This window comes from Schistocerca piceifrons, chromosome 4, assembly GCF_021461385.2.
Source record: "Schistocerca piceifrons isolate TAMUIC-IGC-003096 chromosome 4, iqSchPice1.1, whole genome shotgun sequence".
Lineage (NCBI taxonomy): Eukaryota > Metazoa > Arthropoda > Insecta > Orthoptera > Acrididae > Schistocerca > Schistocerca piceifrons.
Window position 1 is genome coordinate 201,508,657 of NC_060141.1, and position 21,979 is coordinate 201,530,635.

The window sequence follows — 21,979 nt, forward strand, 5'->3', positions numbered from 1 at the left end:
CTCGCAATTACACGCACACGCACGCGCATGCGCGCCGCCCACGGTCGCCGGCCGTGGCCATTGGTCAGTGTCGGCCGGGTTCGCGCGCGGCCAGAGCCGCCGCTGCGCTGCAATCCACTGTCGCCCTGCAATGCAGGCCTCGGCCCGGACTGCCACATCTAACAGAATATTACCGACGAGGAAAGGATGGCTTTCCGGAATGAATTTTCACTTCATACAATCAATTGTACTAAATCGAATAAGTGAAAAGATAGAAAAGGAGCTGAGTGAAGAACAGCATGGGTTTAGGAAAGGAAGAAGCACGATCGACCTGATATTTTCTATCCGCGAAGTGATGGAAAAAAGTTGGGAGTATAACAAAAGGGTGATAATGGTTTTTATAGACATAGAAAAGGCATACGACTCAGGTAACAGGAAAAGGCTCTGGGAAGAAATGAAGAAGAAAGATATAGAAGATGGTTGCATTAATGTAATGAAGATAATGTACAGAGGTCACAATTGTAGAATTAGAACACCACTGGGGAACTCTGGATGCTTCGAAATAAGACAAAGACTTAAGCAAGGAAGTATTCTATCTCCTGCACTTTTTAATGTTGTGATGGAGGGAATGAACAGGGCAGTTAAAGATGTAGTAAAAGAAAAAGACAAAAAGATGATTTTTGCAGATGATATGGTAATATGGGGTGATAAAGAGGTAGATGTACAGTTACAGCTTGATGCGTGGAAGGAAACAATGAAAAGGTATGGATTAAAAATAAATAAAGATAAGAGTGAAGTAATGGTATTTGGAAGAGAGAAAGGGATCAACGGAAATATTACCTTGAATGGAGAACCCCTCAAAGTGGTAGAAAGTTTCACTTGTTTAGGGAGTGAAATATCTAGGGATGAAAGAATAACTAACGAAATTAATAGGAGGTTACAGAAGGGAGGCAATTTCTACCAAACAATAAAACACCTGATTTGGAATACGTAAGTTTCAGAAAAAGCAAATCTCGTTATGTATAAGAATTATTACTTCCCTATTGTCACCTATGATGGAGAAACATGGACAATGACAGAAAGGTAGTGGAGCAGACTGCAAGCTGCGGAAATGAAATTTCTCAGAGCAGTTGAGGGAAAAATAAGAACGGATAGAGTAAGGAATGTAGAGATTAGAAAGGACCTTAAAGAAGAAAGTATGAGAGAAGAAATTGAAAAAAAAGAGATTAAGATGGTATGGGCATGTTAAAAGGATGTTTGGGCACAGACTCCCCAAAATTATGGAAGAACTAAAGATGGATGGGAAAAGACCTAGAGGGCTCCCAAGAACACGGTGGAAAATTGGAGTGAGAATATCTGTAGAAAGGAGAGGTGTCACCTGGCAGGAAGAAAAGAGGTGGGAGGACCAAGCCGAATGGATAGGACTCGTCAGCACCCAGACCCGGCAGTAGCTGGAGCGGAATTCGGGTATAGATAGATAGATAGACAATCAATTCCCGTGTGGTACAGCGATCAGTGGAAACAATATAAGAAAAGAAACAATCTTCCAGAATGAGATTTTCACTCTGCAGCGGAGTGTGCGCTGATATGAAACTTCCTGGCAGATTAAAACTGTGCCGTACCGTGACTCGAACTTGGGACCTTTGCCTTTCGCGGGCAAGGTTCGCAGGAGAGCTTCTGCAAAGTTTGGAAGGTAGGAGACGAGGTACTGGCAGAAGTAAAGCTCTGAGGACGGGGTATGAGTCGTGCTTGGGTAGCTCAGTTGGTCACCTGAATCGCCTCAGACAATGGTCCTTTGAATGGTCGACGCAGGAGAAATACATGCCGCCCACAATGGCAGAAATGGTCAAGATTATATGGCTTTCTGCCAGATTTATGATGCAACACCCCGTGCTGCAGGGATTGTGATGCAGATGATAACTTCATTTTCACTCCCGCCCGTGACTAGGATTGTCATTTACTTTATTGATGTTAAAAAAAAAGATGGCGGCCTTTACGTTGATTTTATGGTTTCCAAATTATTTTTGCCGCCTCGATACTTTTCTTATCCCTAGGACAGCACAATTGTACGAATAAAGATTGTTTGTTTACCCTGCCTTCCTGTTCCAAAAAACAAAAAGGAAAATAATTAGTGGTCGCGTTGTTGGACCATAAAGCGGAGGAACCGGGGTTTTTATTTTTATTTTATTTTTTTATTAAAAAAAGAAAAAAGGTAAAAAAGGAAAAAAGCAAATTAAAACTAATAATAACAAAAAATTGGTTAGCGTTCAAGCCCCGTAATCGCTGGGCCGCTGGATCGAGTCCCGCTCGTCAGTTTTTTTTATTTCTAACACAGTCATTTTCTTTACTATTTATATTACAAATTGATGTAATGGGAAAAATACGTGTAATCGGAAAAAAAGTTGGTAGAACACTTGCTCGCGAAAGGCAAAGGCCCCCAGTTCGAGTCTCGGTTTGGTACACCGTTTTAATCTGCTGGGAAGTTTCATATCAGCGCACACTCCGCTGCAGACTGGCTAAGCCATGTATCCGCAATATCCTTTCTTTCAGCAGTGCTAGTTCGGCAAGGTTGGCAGGAGAGCTTCTGTAAAATTTTGAAGATATGGAACGAGGTATTGGCAGAAGTAAAGCTGTGAGGACGGAGCTTGAGTCGTGCTTGGGTAGGTTGGTAGAGCATTTGCCCGCGAAAGGCAAAGGTCCCGAGTTCGACTCTCGGTCCGGCTCCGGCACACAGTTTTAATCTGCCTGGAAGTTTCAAGAAACAATCCTGGTTGCAAAACGGGAGTTATTATATCTTTTATGCAGACTGTCTTGCAAAATATGGTGCACACAACGCACAGAAATGTCCGAGCAGGAAACCGCCTTTGTCAGAATTAAAAAAAAACAACAAAAAAACAAAAAAAAACATTGTGTGATGTCTGATATAGAAGTTGTTAAATACACGGGAAACCGCTCCTAGACGATACGAAAGCCCCAGGAGGTAGTTACGCAGGTCAAATTCTTTTAAGGCCTAGCACGGCGTTCTTGTCAGATATGCGGCGCGGTCCACATCCACTAAGACGGGATCGAGCCTACATAGATGCATCACATAGTAAATACGTTGCAGGCGCAGTTACTCATGCTCCTGTCTATGCACACAGTAAATCATATTTTTCCAGCCATTCTGAAGATGTCTTGTATAAGGCGAATCGTGTCATTGGAGGGTAAACAAAGCAAAAAATCCAGTTTTGCGACCAAGACTCTGTCCTTTCACACTGAATTACACTCTGTGAATTACACACTGTGTTGATTTCAAACCTGTAGCTGTATTTTGGACCGGGATTCTAACCTGATGCCTTTGCCTTCCGCTTCCAAGTGCTCTAGTGGCCGAAGTTATCCTTTCTGCCAGAACAGGTGCCGTAAGGCATGTGGGACAACGTCTGTGAAGTTTGGGAGATAGGAGCTGTGGTAGTGGCGGTAGTGGAGCTGCGATGGCGGGTCCTAAGTCGTGTTTGAGTAGCCAAGTCGGTGCATCTGTACAATTATAGCTTGAAATCGTCCGCCGCGTTTTTCGGTCTGTATGTGGAAGCTAATCGCTAGATTTTGATGCTGTCTCCACTAATAGACAGACTGATTCACAAGAAAAACAGAGGACCGCACGAACTTCTCCTCACCGATTCAGTTCATAATGGCACGGTAAGCAGCGCGTGACTAGTATTTCGTCATATGCAAACAGAAAGACGCAACTCGCGACCGTTTTCGAGAAAATCGAATTTGAACATTTTAGGTGTGCTTGTATGCTTTGAATGATCGCTATTAATCAAGGAATCCCCAGCCGTGGGAGCACGGTATGGTCTTTCTTTCACAAAGGCGAGATCTCTGGATCTAATATCTCTTTGTCATTTCGCCGTAATTCTAACAACAGATTCATGTTGACTGTGCATATTATCAACAATTAATTATTCAGTTATTACTTTCATAATCTTTATCCTGATAAAAGGAGAACAACTTTTTTTGAGGATATTGGACGTAAAAACGGGATACGCATTCAAGCAAATCGATACAGTCAATGTATTTATGTCATTGTATCTACATTTATGAGAAGTATACTGTGCACCTATTGTACCTATTGGACGTAAAAACGGGATACGCATTCAAGCAAATCGATACGGTCAATGTATTTATGTCATTGTATCTACATTTAGGAGAAGTATACTGTGTACCTATGGAGCACCGCACGACTCTGTAGGACGCTGATCACTGAAAAATGGAAAACAATAGTTATTGCGTCACGCAGCACATGAATTCAAGCCGGATTTTTGCAAGTGGTTATCCAATCTGTCTACTGCACAAAAAAAAACTCGGTTTGCATTCATTCTCGGTCATCACACCATTTCCTCACGTATCACGCATATCTGTCATAATTACAGAAAATGAAAAAAAAGGTACCGGAAGCGACATTCGGTCCAGAAACATCGCGACTGTAAAACTAAGTGCTTATTCGCTCGGCTGCGGACTGAATGGATTCGCGTTTTGCCCATCCGGACGGATGTCAGCTGTTTGTGAGAAATAAAATTTGTGCCCCAGTTGGACTCGAAACCGCGTCTCCGCTTATCGTGAGGGGTTGTCTTAACCACGTCGAGTATCCGAGATCGCCTCCACGACCGATTCAAACTTCCGTATGTCGCGGAGACCACAACTTTTAATGCTCGCACGTTTCGCGATTCTCACACACAGCTGTAATTGTCAGAACAGTGTCTGTTCCTTCACACATGCATACATGTCTGAAGGATATTGTATTGTAAAGATACAGACACTGTTAGCGTCAATGATGGACCCTGTGCCTACTAGGCAACAGGACATATACTGAACGGAGAATGAGAATCATTCCTGCAGAATATACTAATGCACATGTACTGTGAATAAGGACATCCTGTCTGCAGTCGTTTAAGGTGTTCTGATTTTTTCTGAACATGAGTGTACGTTGTATCGGACTACGGCCTTAGGCTTCACCGTAGGATCTTTAATTTCTCCCTCTCTTGTTATCGTCACCATCTTGTGAAATGTGAGAGGAGACTTCAGAGAGTTAGTTCTGATTTTCCTGCAGACACAGTTTTGCTGTGGTAAGGCTAACAGCTCCATAACAGCGCGCGAGTGAAGTGGCGCAACACAAAGACGAAGTGCACGAGACAGTACCATTACTGTGGACAAAAGGTTTAAATTGGGCACAGATTCACCGTGAAGTTCTACTGGTATGTACATTCATGCTCATAAATTAAGGATAATGCTGATACATGGTGAAAAAACGCTCTGGTGGGCGGTTTGCGGGTTTAAATCACCTCGGGGTATGACCATGCGATGCATTTGACCTGCGGTCGTCGCACGGTGGCGCTGGCAGCAGTCCACATACGCATAGGTGTGTTGGTGTACGTCAGTATACGGTGCAGCGAGTAAGTGTGCAGCCGTTTTCACACGTCCTAATGGTGACTGTGTTGAGGAGGAGGAGGAGGAGACTACTGTTTAACGTCCCGTCGACAACGAGGTCATTAGAGACGGAGCACAAGCTCGGATTAGGTAAGGATGGGGAAGGAAATCAGCCGTGCCCTTTCAAAGGAACCATCCCGGCATTTGCCAGGAGTGATCTAGGGAAATCACGGAAAACCTAAATCAGGATGGCCGGACGCGGGATTGAACCGTCGTCCTCCCGAATGCGAGTCCAGTGTGCTAACCACTGCGCCACCTCGCTCGGTGACTGTGTTGAAAATGGCTCAAAGAACACATATTGATGACGTCATGAGGGGTAGAATACTAGGGGGACTGGAGGCTGGTCAAACATAGCAGGTCGTGGCATGGTACCTTAGTGTGCCACAAAGTATGATCTCAAGATTGTGTCAACGATTCCAGCAGACAGGAAACGTGCCCAGGCACTACGGTACGGGCTGTCCACAGTGTACAACACCACAAGAAGACCGATATCTCACCATCAGTGCCCGCAGACGACCACGGAGTATTGCAGGTAGCCTTACTCGGGACCTAACTGCAGTCACTGGGACAGACACACAGTCTACAGACTGCACAGACATAGTTTACTCGCCCAGAGACTTGCAAGGTGCAGTCACTGACTCCTGGTCACAGGAGACCCCGTAAAGCCTTGTGTCAAGAACACAGTACATGGTCATTGGAACAATGGTCCCAGGTTATGTTTACGGACGAGTCCAGGCATAGTCTGAACAGTGATTCTCACCGGGTATTCATCTGGCGTGAACCAGGAACCGGATACCAACCCTTAATGTCCTTGAAAGGGATCTGTATGGAGGTCGCGGTTTGATGGTGTAGGGTGGGATTATGATTGGTACATGTACACCCCTGAATGTCTTTGACAGAGGAACTGTAACAGGGACTGCACCAGTATGTCCGCCTTTTCAGGGGCGCAGTGGGTCCCACCTTCATCCTGATGGATGATAACGCACGGCCCCACCGAGCTGCCATCGTGGAGGAATACCTTGAAACAGAAAATATGAGGCGAATGGAGTGGCCTGCCTGTTCTTCACACCTAAACCCCATCGAGCACGTCTGGAATGCTCTCGGTCAAGTTATCACTGCTCGTCTTCACACCTCTAGGACACTTCAGGAGCTCCGACAGGCTGGGAGGCTATACCCCAGCAGCTGCTCGACCACCTGATCCAGAGTATGCTAACCATTTGTGCTGCCTGTGTACGTGTACATGGTGATCATATTCCATATTGAGGTTGGGGTACATGCGCAGGAAAGAGTGGCGTTTTGTAACACATGTGTTACGGGACGGTTTTCTCAACCTATCACCAATGCTGTGGACTTACAGATCTGTGTCGTGTGTGTTCCCTATGTGCCTACGCTATTAGCGCCAGTTTTGTGTAGTGCCACGTTGTGTGGCACCACATTCTGCAATTATCCTTAATTTATGAGCATGAGTGTAGATCAAATGCAATGTGAAGTACAGTCATTGTGAAATGGTGCCAATAATTTGGGCAGGTCGGTCCGCACAGACTTGGGTGATGCTAATCCGGAAGATAGTCCATCGACATCGAACACAGACGACAATGTCCAGGCAATCGAAGAATGAACTGCAGCATTCGTAGATTTTCCATACACAAGAGCATTCGCACAACATTCTTAGAATGGCTCCTTGACCAAGGATTTGATTTCCATCATAGAGGAGCTGAAGGACTGGTAGAATATTCCGACTGTTGTTCACAGACACATGGTGACTGACGGAAAATAATACTGTATCATGTACCTCTGTCACTTTCAAGTGTAGTGCAGCATTCGGTAGAAATTACTTGGCCTGCTATAATAATGTGTAACTTATGTTTTGAAGTCCCTTCGTATGTGACAGGCACTAACATGTTCACCGGGATACTCTGGAGCGCTCGGAATTTTAAAGACAAATCTCTCCGTGACTCAAAACGCCTCTGCTATAGTGGTTGGCAGCTTGCTGAGCGTTACCGTAAAGCCATTGTGTTTAATGGACGAACTCGAATGTTTATTGGATCATCCGTGTCTCATCTATTAATCCCACCCTATAAGACCGATGTGAAATACTCAAAAATCAGTCTACGAGTTAGGAAGCTCATTATTTTGTGGGCGAATGAATTTTCCTGAGCAATATTCCTGTGAACCTCATTTCGAGTGCTACTATTCTTACGTGCGTTCGTTTCATTTTGCGACACAATATACTGATACTGTCAGAGATTTCATAGCTGGTACTGTTTCCAGTGATTGTTACCAATATATAACGCAATATTAATCAAATGGTTCAAATGGCTCTGAGCACTATGCGACTTAACTACTGAGGTCATCAGGTGCCTAGAACTTAGAACTAATTAAACCTAACTAACCTAAGGACATCACACACATCCATGCCCGAGGCAGGATTCGAACCTGCGACCGTAGTGGTCGCTCGGCTCCGGACTGTAGCGCCTAGAACCGCACGGCCACTCCGGCCGGCGCAATATTAATCTGTAGGCAATACCGTCGCGTAGAAATATCTTTAGAGTGAGCATTCAGAAGTGCAGAATTGATTTTATGTCGTCAACATGAAGTGCCACCATGATCACGTGATCATGGGACGGAGTAGCTTTGTCTGTAACGCGTCCTTATAAATTTTGAATGTCATCATATCGCCAGCACAGACAGAGTCCTTTCGTATGTGCTGTGGATTTCGTACAGGCGTTTTACAGGCGCCATAACAATTTGAATATGATATCTGGAATAAACTGCGCTCTTAACTCAGAAGACCAAACTGAAAGGGCAACACGTCATGGCAGCGTCACGTCAGCATGCGTTTACACGAGGTCTACGAGAAAGACAGGCCGTGGGGCGTACGTCACGAAGGTAGTCCTGCACTCGCTCGCGCACCCAAAACAGCTGACAAATTACGTTTCTACAACTGTTAACTTTGACTGGAATACCCTCTTTCAAATTCTAAAGGTGGAAGGGTAAAATACAGGGAGCGAAAGGCTATTTACAATTTGTACAGAAACCAGATGGCAGTTATAAGAGTCGAGGGACATGAAGGGGAAGCAGTGGTTGGGAAGGGAGTAAGACAGGGTTGTAGCCTCTCCCCGATGTTGTTCAATCTGTATATTGAGCAAGCAGTAAAGGAAACAAAAGAAAAATTCGGAGTAGGTATTAAAATTCATGGAGAAGAAATAAAAACTTTGAGGTTCGCCGATGACATTGTAATTCTGTCAGAGACAGCAAAGGACTTGGAAGAGCAGTTGAACGGAATGGACAGTGTCTTGAAAGGAGGATATAAGATGAATATCAACAAAAGCAAAACAAGGATAATGGAATGTAGTCTAATTAAGTCGGGTGATGCTGAGGGAATTAGATTAGGAAATGAGGCACTTAAAGTAGTAAAGGAGTTTTGCTATTTGGGGAGCAAAATAACTGATGATGGTCGAAGTAGAGAGGATATAAAATGTAGGCTGGCAATGGCAAGGAAAGCGTTTCTGAAGAAGAGAAATTTGTTAACATCGAGTATAGATTTAAGTGTCAGGAAGTCATTTCTGAAAGTATTCGTATGGAGTGTAGCCATGTATGGAAGTGAAACATGGACGATAAATAGTTTGGACAAGAAGAGAATAGAAGCTTTCGAAATGTGGTGCTACAGAAGAATGCTGAAGATTAGATGGGTAGATCACATAACTAATGAGGAAGTATTGAATAGGATTGGGGAGAAGAGAAGTTTGTGGCACAACTTGACCAGAAGAAGGGATCGGTTGGTAGGACATGTTCTGAGGCATCAAGGGATCACCAATTTAGTATTGGAGGGTAGCGTGGAGGGTAAAAGTCGTAGAGGGAGACCAAGAGATGAATACACTAAGCAGATTCAGAAGGATGTAGGTTGCAGTAGGTACTGGGAGATGAAAAAGCTTGCACAGGATAGAGTAGCATGGAGAGCTGCATCAAACCAGTCTCAGGACTGAAGACCACAACAACAACAACAACCTGTTAACTCGTAACTAGGCGTGTCCGTACAAACGGAAACTGAATCTTCTACTGGAAACCGCTATTATGATATCTTACTGTTATTAGTCCTACAATGATGAGACTGGCGTACAAAAAAATAAAATCATGCTACAATGATTATCAGTTGCATAAGGCACCACTTCCAGCATGTAATGAGTTATATTAAGCAGGAGAGACTGCATGCTATAAACAATCGAGTACTGATCTTAAATTAAATTTTGCTGTAGTACTGTTAATCAGTAAGACTTTATAATAGCAGATTCCACTGGAAGATGCAATTTTCGTTAGTACTTACACGACCAATTGCGAGTTAACAGGTTTAGAAACGCATTTTGTCTGCTGAGCTGAGCGAGCGAGCGAGTTCAGGACTACCTTCGTGGCGTACGCGCCGCGGCCTGTCTTTCTCGTGGGCCTCGGCGTTTACAAAAGCCGTCACGTCACGTGACGTCATTTCGCTTAGTCCAGTGCCGAACGGATAAAGTGAGGTTATCAATCACCATCTCTGATACAAAAAGACACAGTACAGTATCGGAATTAAAGAACAAACAACGACAAAGTTTATTAATGGCCGAAACAAACTTCATAACGTATGTTGTTCATCAGTTTTGTTAGTTAAAATACTGATAAGAGAAACAACATTTCAGAACATCGATATTTATTTGTTAGGGAAACCGTATACATACTAACACCTCATATGAATAAATGGCGCCTATTTACTTTATGCATTATGTTTTTTATGTAACTATAAACGCCATAAACAAGTGTATTTTTCTTCTTCATTAAACCCGATCTTTTCACTTAAAACGGCATTTAATGGAAATTGCTTGTTCACTTACGTTCTTGTTTATTTACATTCACAACATCAATTCCGTTCTGCCTAAATAACTGTTCTCTTTCTGTCATCTGACCTCGCTTGTGTAAGTACGACTGAATGGAAAAAAATACCCAAGTCGTCATGGAGCATTTGCAATTTGCCACGAAAACAAAGCATAACAATAAAATAAAGATTATGAAGGCAGATAAGCACGAAATCCAGAATTACAACAGGAGCGAGCGCGACAAAATAGATTAACTTATGATTTTAGCAGACGATGATACCGCTATAAATTTCTTCTCGAGCAACCTTGAGGTGCCGTGATACGACGTGACGCTCCGTTGACAGCTTGTGTGAATACCGCCATTTGAAATGCACTGTGAAATATTTTGACGTGATGGCCAATGTGAACTAGTCTTAAACAAACCACGTCGTTCCGAGATCATGCGACAGTTCCAACTTAATGTTGACAACATGCGCAAAACGCAATGCTCACTCCAGAGACATTTCTACTCTATGGCACAGTCCAAAGATGTTTATGAGCAGTACATTACATTTATTTACACTTGAGTGTCAATTGTCTGTACTTGCGCCCCATGAATGCATGACGCCAATAATCAATCGACTGTTTAGTTCTAAAATCTTGAGTATGCAGGACAATGCGCATGCAGAGAACAGGGGATCACGGCATCATCTGCTAACAACAAAAGAACATATTCCCGCCGAGCTCAGTCATGTTATAGTGTAGGATGTTGTCTCTTCTTGATCTTTATTTTATTTTTTCTATGTTCTTGTGGCACTGCAAAGGTTGTACGAGGCTCTGATATTCTTCTTACTAGTTATTTCCAACAAGAGAGACGAAATATCTAGAGCAAAAAGATGTTTACGTTTTACAGTGCCTGGACAAACATAAATCCTAAACAATGTATGAATAAAAACGATAATAGATAAACGTGTTGATGTAACCGTTGTTTGAACAGTGAGAAAATCAGATATACATGATGATAAATACAAGTTTTCGATGTTATTTGGCACTTAGAAGACAAAAACATAGGACGGGTAAAGCAAGAGAACGCTACTCGCTGCCTTCTAAATACAGTTTCATGTGTTGTGAGTAGTGCATTTTCTCGAGCATATAAATGTAGATTGTTTCGAAATGTTTGGACGACAGGTTTCTTGTTCTCTCAGGCTTCAGGAAAGTGGTGAATCTATCATAAGATGTTTATCGAGAACATCCTCTTCGAATTTTGGTGTAGTCAGCAATAAACTTTGTTATCATTGCTTTTTCGTACATTACCTTAACATATTTCGAATTTTTTTTAGGAAAAAGGAGTCTCTCATGACGTCGGTTTCGCCAATCAGGTGCCACACGTACAGAAGGCTCCCTTATAACACACGCAATTTTGGTGCCGACATTTAAATAGGAACGACCTCTCGTGAGAGGTAAGACTCAGCATAATAATAAAATGTCATGAGCACTCTAGCAGACTCACTCGTCACAATTAGTCGAATGAGAGAATGAACTGACGCGTTTAAAATGGACTTTATTTTCCAAATGTGGTCTTGGGGCTGAACGGAACTCACCTGATTCCAAATTTTACGCAACGGGTGTAACTCACAAAGAAAACATTGCAGCAAGTTCTGTATGTTTACAGGAACATTTTAATTTGCTTCGTACTATGAATCACCTCTCGAGTTTGTTACAGTTGTTTAGAACGCCCTGTATAATTTCAGATTTCGGTAGTTTTCCCTTAAGCCGTCCTTACGTGGGACGAGCTAGCTGATATTGCCTTGGAGGTGTACGACTTTTTTGGCGTCACTTTTTGTTATTTCACGTTGCCAAGCCATTGCCTTGCGTGAAAAACAAAATAAGTTCTGCGATATTTCGGTAACGTGCTATGAAATGCTGACCAAAACAGGGAAGAATGCTCTCTACGTCACAAGCAGAACTACCGAGACCCCACATTGTGTTTGTCGTTTTCTGCTGAAGTTTAATGTCCTGGGTTATATATAATAACTTTCACCCTATGAATATATTCTGTTTCGACGCAAATTGAGAAGCTGTCAAAAATGTGTCGTTAGTGATATGATTTTTTGTAATACTATAATTAGAAACTTCATATTGGTGGTTAAAGAACTTCCTTACCTAGTTATTTTCGTGGTATAACTCGCGTGTTATGAAAGTACGCAGTTTTAAGACAGCGGTACATTGAAGATTCATAAAAAGCGAGTCGTTCTTGGTAGGATTTGTTGTAATTAAATGCCAGTCAATAACATTTCGATACTTAAGATCTTCGCCAAGTTACGAAACAATTTTTCTGTTTCCAAATTCTTTTTTCACCTTCGCGTTTTCTAAATGGTTGAGTGGCTTTTTTATTAAATTAATAGCAATATTTACTACAATATTCAGTGTCGTGTAAATATATATGGACTCTCTCAGGAATGAGTTTGTCCCATTGTGTGAAGCTATATAAGCTGATATCCTTACTGACTGGACAAACAGTTTCTCTGTCTGTCGTAAACATGTTCACGGATATTGAAGTTTTCATTTATGTATACTACAGAAAGCTTAAGTGACTGGTTATTACAATGACAGTTTATTTCGTAAGCCAACACGCGACCTATTCGTTGTTTGATAAAGAGCTGAGGGTGCAATCAGGGTCCGAAAAGGGGGAAATTCTGTTGTTAATCCTACGGAAAATGCGTTACACAACGCACAATTAAGTATCACTGGGCACCGCAGTCAGTTGTGGAACCGGTAACGGTCCACCGAGAGCGAAGAGCCGATAGCCGGACGATAATGCGGCGGGTGTTAAAAAATCCCTGTCGAGGCTGGCTGCAGAAGATAAAAAGAAATTAAATTCCATTTTTAAGTTGTGTTTCATACTATCTGATGTACTGCAACTGTTCGGCGCCTAGCCACAGTTGTTGATATAGACCCTGAATAACTTAAATGACTATGATAACTAGGGATACTGCTGAAACTTCCTGTCAGATTAAAACTGTGTGCCGGACCGAGACTTGAACTCGGGACCTTTGCCTTTCGCGGGTGAGTGCTCTACCATCTGAGCTACCCAAGCACGACTCACGCCCCGTCGCAGGAGAGCTTCTGTAAAGTTTGCAAAGTAGGAGACGAGCTGCTGGCAGAAGTAAAGCTGTGAGGACGGAGCGTGAGTTGTGCTTGGCGTAGCTCAGATGGTAGAGCACTTGCCCGCGAAAGGCTAAGGTCCCGAGTTCGAGTCTCGGTCCGGAACACAGTTTTAATCTGTCAGGAAGTTTCATATCAGATCACACTCCGCTGCAGAGTGAAAATCTCATTCTGGAAACATCCCCCTGGCTGTGGCTAAGCCATGTATCGGCAATATCCTTTCTTTCAGGAGTGCTAGTTTTGCAACGTTCGCAGGAGAGCTTCTGTAAAGTTTGGAAGGTAGGAGACGAGGTACTGGTAGAAGTTTCATATCAGCAAACACTCCGCTGCAGAGTGAAATCTCATTCTGGAGACTAAGTCTATAGCGACTCAGGTACAGCACACAGGTGACGCTGGAGAGCGCTTTAGTCACAAATCACTTTAACTTGCTCGTTCCATGTGAAGCGTGCGCTGTGTCTTGTGAGGATGGATATCCCGTCCGCGTCCTCGTCACGTGTGATGACGGCTTGAGCTGCGGCAACAATACCCGGCGTTATCCCAGTAGGAAGCGAGCGCGGCGCTGTGGCGCTGTGGGTGCCCGGGCAGCGCACGGAGCGTCCCGGCGACGCCCTGAGCGGCGGGCCGCGCTCACGCAAAGCGGCCGCCACTCTCGTTTAGACTGTCGTTCACTGCTCCGGGCGGGGAAAAAAGGCGGCAGAGGGGCGCCCTTGAGACGGGCGATCGGCGTAACTAAAACGGTAAGAGGTAGCGGAAATCCTGTCCGGCTCTTATTAGGCGCCCGCCGCACCGGCAGATACCATCTCGGCTCGCTACGACGCGATCTGTTTGGGCTATCGTGCCTACATAATTGGTATCTCACAGACACTCCTGCCGCGATACTTTGCCGCGGAAAACTAGTTATTTCGCCGTTTACACGGTCGCCATCGCCACGGCGGCAACGAGCCATGAGAAATACGTCCGGCCGGTACGGGAACACTGCTGCGCGCCGAAATTGCCACAGTGGACACTCTGCCGCCATTAGGAAGCGAAACCTGCAGTTAAGCAGACGTACTGAAGATCATTTGCCTTCGCGCTGGAGAGCAGATAAGCAACGTCGTGCAGGGCACATAACGGTTTAACTTACACTTATCCACGTTAAATGGAACTGGATGACGCCTGCCACATCTTACAAATTTTATAAACAACTCAGTCACGTTTTAATGTCAATATTTAGTTTGGCACGTCGCATTTCAACAGCATACTTCCCATCTACCAGTTATACTCCTGTACACACAAAGCTGAAAGCAGCACGCTCATATAACATGCTGTTTTTTTTTTTTAGGCATTTCGCGGTGTGTCACAAGAAGTGGGCGGGGGTGGGGGTTTGCTCTTGTCCTCTAGTTAATACGTACACAGCGGGTAGTCAGACATTATGAGAAGCATATCAAATGACACAAAATTACTTCTCAAGGCTGGCCGGGTTCCCGGGTTCGATTCCCGGCGGGGTCAGGGATTTTCTCTGCCTCGTGATGACTGGGTGTTGTGTGCTGTCCTTAGGTTAGTTGGGTTTAAGTAGTTCTAAGTTCTAGGGGACTGATGACAATAGATGTTAAGTCCCATAGTGCTCAGAGCCATTTGAACCATTTTTTCCAAAGCTGGCGTTCATCTAAAATGTTGTAAAAAACATAATTCTCGCCTCTGACGGTACAATTCTTTATTTGATCGACCAACTATTGCAATTTCTGTCGTATAGCCGTTATCAAGTAGAAATGGTTGTACTTTAGCACGTGTCAGAACCTAAAAATCATCTGGCATGTACGCATCTCGTCTACGTCTACTTTAAACTAGACTGCAGCTGGGTACAGCGTGAAAATTACAAAAGTCCGCCGCTCGTGGTCGTGCGGTAGCGTTCTCGCTTCCCGCGCCCAGGTTCCCAGGTTCGATTCCCGGCGGGGTCAGGGATTTTCTCTGCCTCGTGATGACTGGGTGTTGTGTGGTGTCCTTAGGTTATGGGTGGAGGTTACACTAAACAACCGAACTAGGTTAATAATTGGCTCCTTTTACCGACCTCCCGACTCAGCAGCATTAGTGGCAGAACAACTGAGAGAAAATTTGGAATACATTTCACATAAGTTTTCTCAGCATGTTACAGTCTTAGGTGGAGATTTCAATTTACCAGATATAGACTGGGACACTCAGATGTTTAGGACGGGTGGTAGGGACAGAGCATCGAGTGACATTATACTGAGTGCACTATCCGAAAATTACCTCGAGCAATTAAACAGAGAACCGACTCGTGGAGATAACATCTTGGACCTACTGATAACAAACAGACCCGAACTTTTCGACTCTGTATGTACAGAACAGGGAATCAGTGATCATAAGGCCGTTGCAGCACCCCTGAATATGGAAGTTAATAGGAATATAAAAAAAGGGAGGAAGGTTTATCTGTTTAGCAAGAGTAATAGAAGGCAGATTTCAGACTACCTAACAGATCAAAACGAAAATTTCTGTTCCGACACTGACAATGTTGAGTGTTTATGGAAAAAGTTCAAGGCAATCGTAAAATGCGTTTTAGACAGGTACGTGCCGAGTAAAACTGTGAGGGACGGGAAAAACCCACCGTGGTACAACAACAAAGTTAGGAAACTACTGCGAAAGCAAAGAGAGCTCCACTCCAAGTTTAAACGCAGCCAAAACCTCTCAGACAAACAGACGCTAAACGATGTCAAAGTTAGCGTAAGGAGGGCTATGCGTGAAGCGTTCATTGAATTCGAAAGTGAAATTCTATGTACCGACTTGACAGAAAGTCCTAGGAAGTTCTGGTCTTACGTTAAATCAGTAAGTGGCTCGAAACAGCATATCCAGACACTACGGGATGATGATGGCATTGAAACAGAGGATGACACGCGTAAAGCTGAAATAGTAAACACCTTTTTCCAAAGCTGTTTCACAGAGGAAGACCGCACTGCAGTTCCTTCTCTAAATCCTCGCACAAACGAAAAAATGGCTGACATCGAAATAAGTGTCCAAGGAATAGAAAAGCAACTGGAATCACTCAATAGAGGAAAGTCCACTGGACCTGACGGGATACCAATTCGATTCTACACAGAGTACGCGAAAGAACTTGCCCCCCTTCTAACAGCCGTGTACCGCAAGTCTCTAGAGGAACGGAGGGTTCCAAATGATTGGAAAAGAGCACAGATAGTCCCAGTCTTCAAGAAGGGTCGTCGAGCAGATGCGCAAAACTATAGACCTATATCTCTTACGTCGATCTCTTGTAGAATTTTAGAACATGTTTTTTGCTCGCGTATCATGTCATTTCTGGAAACCCAGAATCTACTATGTAGGAATCAACATGGATTCCGGAAACAGCGATCGTGTGAGACCCAACTCGCCTTTTTTGTTCATGAGACCCAGAAAATATTAGATACAGGCTCCCAGGTAGATGCTATTTTTCTTGACTTCCGGAAGGCGTTCGATACAGTTCCGCACTGTCGCCTGATAAACAAAGTAAGAGCCTACGGAATATCAGACCAGCTGTGTGGCTGGATTGAAGAGTTTTTAGCAAACAGAACACAGCATCTTGTTATCAATGGAGAGACGTCTTCAGACGGTAAAGTAACCTCTGGCGTGCCACAGGGGAGTGTTATGGGACCATTGATTTTCACAATATATATAAATGACTTAGTAGATAGTGTCGGAAGTTCCATGCGGCTTTTCGCGGATGATGCTGTAGTATACAGAGAAGTTGCAGCATTAGAAAATTGTAGCGAAATGCAGGAAGATCTGCAGCGGATAGGCACTTGGTGCAGGGAGTGGCAACTGACCCATAACATAGACAAATGTAATGTATTGCGAATACATAGAAAGAAGGATCCTTTATTGTATGATTATATGATAGCGAAACAAACACTGGTAGCAGTTACTTCTGTAAAATATCTGGGAGTATGCGTGCGGAACGATTTGAAGTGGAATGATCATATAAAATTAATTGTTGGTAAGGCGGGTACCAGGTTGAGATTCATTGGGAGAGTGCTTAGAAAATGTAGTCCATCAACAAAGGAAGTGGCTTACAAAACACTCGTTCGACCTATACTTGAGTATTGCTCATCAGTGTGGGATCCGTACCAGATCGGTCTGACGGAGGAGATAGAGAAGGTCCAAAGAAGAGCGGCGCGTTTCGTCACAGGGTTATTTGGTAACCGTGATAGCGTTACGGAGATGTTTAATAAACTCAAGTGGCAGACTCTGCAAGAGAGGCGCTCTGCATCGTGGTGTAGCTTGCTCGCCAGGTTTCGAGAGGGTGCGTTTCTGGATGAGGTATCAAATATATTGCTTCCCCCTTCTTATACCTCCCGAGGAGATCACGAATGTAAAATTAGAGAGATTAGAGCGCGCACGGAGGCTTTCAGACAGTCGTTCTTCCTGCAAACCATACGCGATTGGAACAGGAAAGGGAGGTAATGACAGTGGCACGTAAAGTGCCCTCCGCCACACACCGTTGGGTGGCTTGCGGAGTATCAATGTAGATGTAGATGTAGATGTAGGTTTAAGTAGGGGACTGATGACCATAGATGTTAAGTCCCATAATGCTGAGAGCCATTTGAACCAAAATTACAAAAAATTATGATTTACGCCATTTTCACGATGTACCTAATTTCACTCTCATCTAATATAGGCGCAGTTTTACAGTTAAAGTGAAAACACAGCAATGTGACGACGACATGCATATATGTCAGATGATTTTTAGGTTTTGACATGTGCTAAAGCACAATTATTTCCACTTCATAATAACCAAATGGAAAAAATTGCATAACCGGGTCGTTCAGATAAAGAGTTCTACACTAAACAGCGACCATCATGTGTTTTACACACTATATTCTTTGTATTATCTGAAAGTTAAGCTTACGACCCATATGGTACAACAAGAAGCAAAGTCCATAAAATTGTAAGGTAGCAGATATCTGCTTCAGAACATTAGACATACACCAGTGTTGTTGTTGTTGTGGTCTTCAGTTCTGAGACAAGTTTGATGCAGCTCTCCATGCTGCTCTACCTTGTGCAAGCTTCTTCATCCACCAGTACCTACTGCAGCCTACATCCTTCTGAATCTGCTTAGTGTATTCATCTCTTGATCTCCCTCTACGACTTTTAACCTCCATGCTGCCCTCAAGTACTAAATTGGTGATCCCTTGATGCCTCAGAACATGTCCTACCAACTGATCCCTTCTTCTAGTCAAGTTGCGCCACAAACTCATCTTCTCCCCAGTTCAATACCTCCTCATTGGTTATGTGATCTACCCATCTAATCTTCAGCATTCTTCTGTAGCACCACATTTCGAAAGCTTCTATTCTCTTCTTGTCTAAACTATTTATCGTCCATGTTTCACTTCCATACATGGCTACACTCCATAGAAATACTTTCAGAAACGACTTCCTGACACATAAATCAATACTCGATGTTAACAAATTTCTCTTCTTCAGAAACGCTTTCCTAGCCATTGCCAGTCTGCATTCTATATCCTCTCTACTTCGACCATTTTCAGTGATTTTGCTCCCCAATTAGCAAAACTCCTTTACTACTTTAAGCGTCTCATTTCCTAATCTAATTCCCTCAGCATCACCCGACTTTATTCGACTACATTGCATTATCCTCGTTTTGCTTTTGTTGATGTTCATCTTATACCCTCCTTTCAAGACACTGTCCATTCTGTTCAACTGCTCTTCCAAGTCCTTTGCTGTCACCGACAGAATTACAATGTTATCGGCGAACCTCAAAGTTTTTATTTCTTCTCTATGGATTTAAAAACTCTGTGGTCCACCGATGGCATTGTAATTCTGTCACAGACAGCAAAGGACTTGGAACTTTAGTTGAACGGAATGGACACCAGTATGTATCGAAAATCTCACAAAATAGCAAGTAACCCACGCTCAACCTGCTCACGTGGTCTCCTGACCTGAAGAATCAAGCGGCAATAAAGATAGATAACTTTACACAGCCGGCCGAGGTGGCAGAGCGGTTCTAGGCGCTGCAGTCTGGAACCGCGCGACCGCTACGGTCGCAGGTTCGAATCCTGCCTCGGGCATGGATGTGTGTGATGCCCTTAGGTTAGTTAGGTTTAAGTAGTTCTAAGTCTAGGGGACTGATGACCTCAGATGTTAAGTCCCACAGTGCTTAGAGCCATTTGAACAAACAAAAAAATGTTCAAACGTGTGTGAAATCTTATGGGCCTTAACTGCTAAGGTCCTCAGTCCCTAAGCTTACACACTACTTCACCCAAATTATCCTAAGGACAAACACACACACCCATGCCCGAGGGAGGAATCGAACCTCCGCCGGGACCAGCCATTTGAACCATTTTGAATCTTTGCAAATATCTCACGGCGAGATTTTTGAAATAATTGTGTGTATAAACGCAGTATAGGACGCAGTCAAAGAAAGACCTTAGGGAAGAAATGCAGTGGTAATGTGGCTTTGGGCAGTCGGTTTCACTTGAAAAAGCGTTCTACCAGTTCCGGACTACCCGTCTGTATTTTGTAAAGTACGGCGAACTAATTTACAAACGTGGTACCGACAAGGAGCTTTTATGTCGGTTTCCTACGGTTGTTTAGGCAAATGCCACGATGGTCGCCAGTCTAGATACCAGAAAAGACAGTACACAAACAATTAAAACACGACAGTAAGCACGGCGAATTTTACTCGATTCGGCCACACATATGAATTGCCGAATCACACAACAGCGGTGCTCACCAGATAAAGTGAACGCTAGTAAGAAGAGGAAATGTATAATTGGATACCAGCGATACAAGGTAGCGGAGGATATGATGAATGATGGCGGTTGTGATAATACGTAACTAGCGAGAAAGGAAGAAATACATTAAACTACACGTTTTTTCCGTCTGAAATAAATACAAAACTATGCTCGACCTCTGTGAAGTAAAAATGAGCAGAAAGTAGCGAGGGATGGTAATGAAATCGTGAACAGCTATAATTGAGATTTTCTAACATTACGGTACGTCCAGTTGTAAGGAACTTTGCTCTGACATTGTGAGCAAATCATGCTAAATGTTACTCGTATACCTAGTCTCCTTGGCTCTGACACACACCGCACATACACACACACACACACATACACAGACACACACACGCACACACACACACACACACACACACACACAGGGAGAGGAAGAGAGAGAGAGAGAGAGAGAGAGAGAGAGAGAGAGAGAGAGACGAGATTACTGTTGTGCCATTAACAGCTTTTTAGTGTCTAAGGAATTGTCTCATAAGTCCCCACCTACAACCAGGTTATGACACTATTCTCGGACACACTGCACAGACCGCTTAGGGAGAACAGTAATAGACCTGTCAACTGTACTGAATGGCTCTCACGCCACAGCGGTCTTTCTGCAGTCCTGCGACAATGTAAATGCCACTGCTGGACACGAGGGAATGTAGGCTACTTAAGAACAGCACGATTCTGTAGAAACCGCTTGTTTTGTCATTACGCTCATTCTGACGGTCCCAGATGTATATGACTAAGATTAAAGACAAAGTTACGTCTTGTATGCACCACAGAGCCGTTAAAAATATGCGCCTACTTTCCTCATACTGTTTTACCACTTCTGCATCACCATCTTTACACTTCACTGTTACTACTGTTTCTGTTTTTGTAATCTCCTGTAAGTTACTCCCTCTTTTATTCACAAAGTCGTTCTTAAGCCATTGATAAGTCTACATACAAAAAGTAGCGGTATACTATAAATAGCTAAATCTGCCTGCTGTAAGTGGTAAAATATGGCGCTTGTAATCTTTCGTTATCAGCCACATTGAAAGCTTAGCTTGGAAAGCAGTATTTAGTTTTGAAAAATCACTCTAACAATAAGATATTTTTACTCTTATGCTGTACATCCAGCCGTAGCAGTATCGCTTGTCATCAGCATTGAAGCCTACTGGCAAAAAGTGTCCTTATTCGGAATACCAGCAAGTAAATTACTGGGTTCTAAGATTGTTTTCCATGACTCAGGAAATAGTTTCTGCTAAGAAAATTCGAGCCAGAGTACAATTAAACGTACTGGAAACTGATTTTCACTGACTATAGTTGGCAACATTTTGGTGAAAACTTGGTGGCAAACCTTAATTATATCGCCCTAATTGCAGGCTGATTTCCGACTATAGCAGCAATCAAAAGAAAAGCGAGAACCAGATGAATTAGAAGCATAACAGTGCACAGTGGTCGACATCAAAGCTGACATACTCGTAAAGAAGATCGTTAGAGTGTTGGGTTGTTTTGGGGGAGGAGACAAAACTGTGAGGTCATCGGTCTCATCGGATCAGGGAAATATGGGTAAGGAAGTCGGCCGTGCCCTTTTCGAAGGAACCATCCCGGCATTTGCCTGAAGAGATTTAGGGAAATCTCGGAAAACCTAAATCAGAATGGCCGTACGCGGGATTGAACCGTTGTCCTCTCAAATGCGAGTCCAGTGTGGTAACCACTGCGCCACCTCGCTCCGTAAGATTGTTACAAACATGCAGTAACAACCATCTTATAGACTCATTGTCTCTT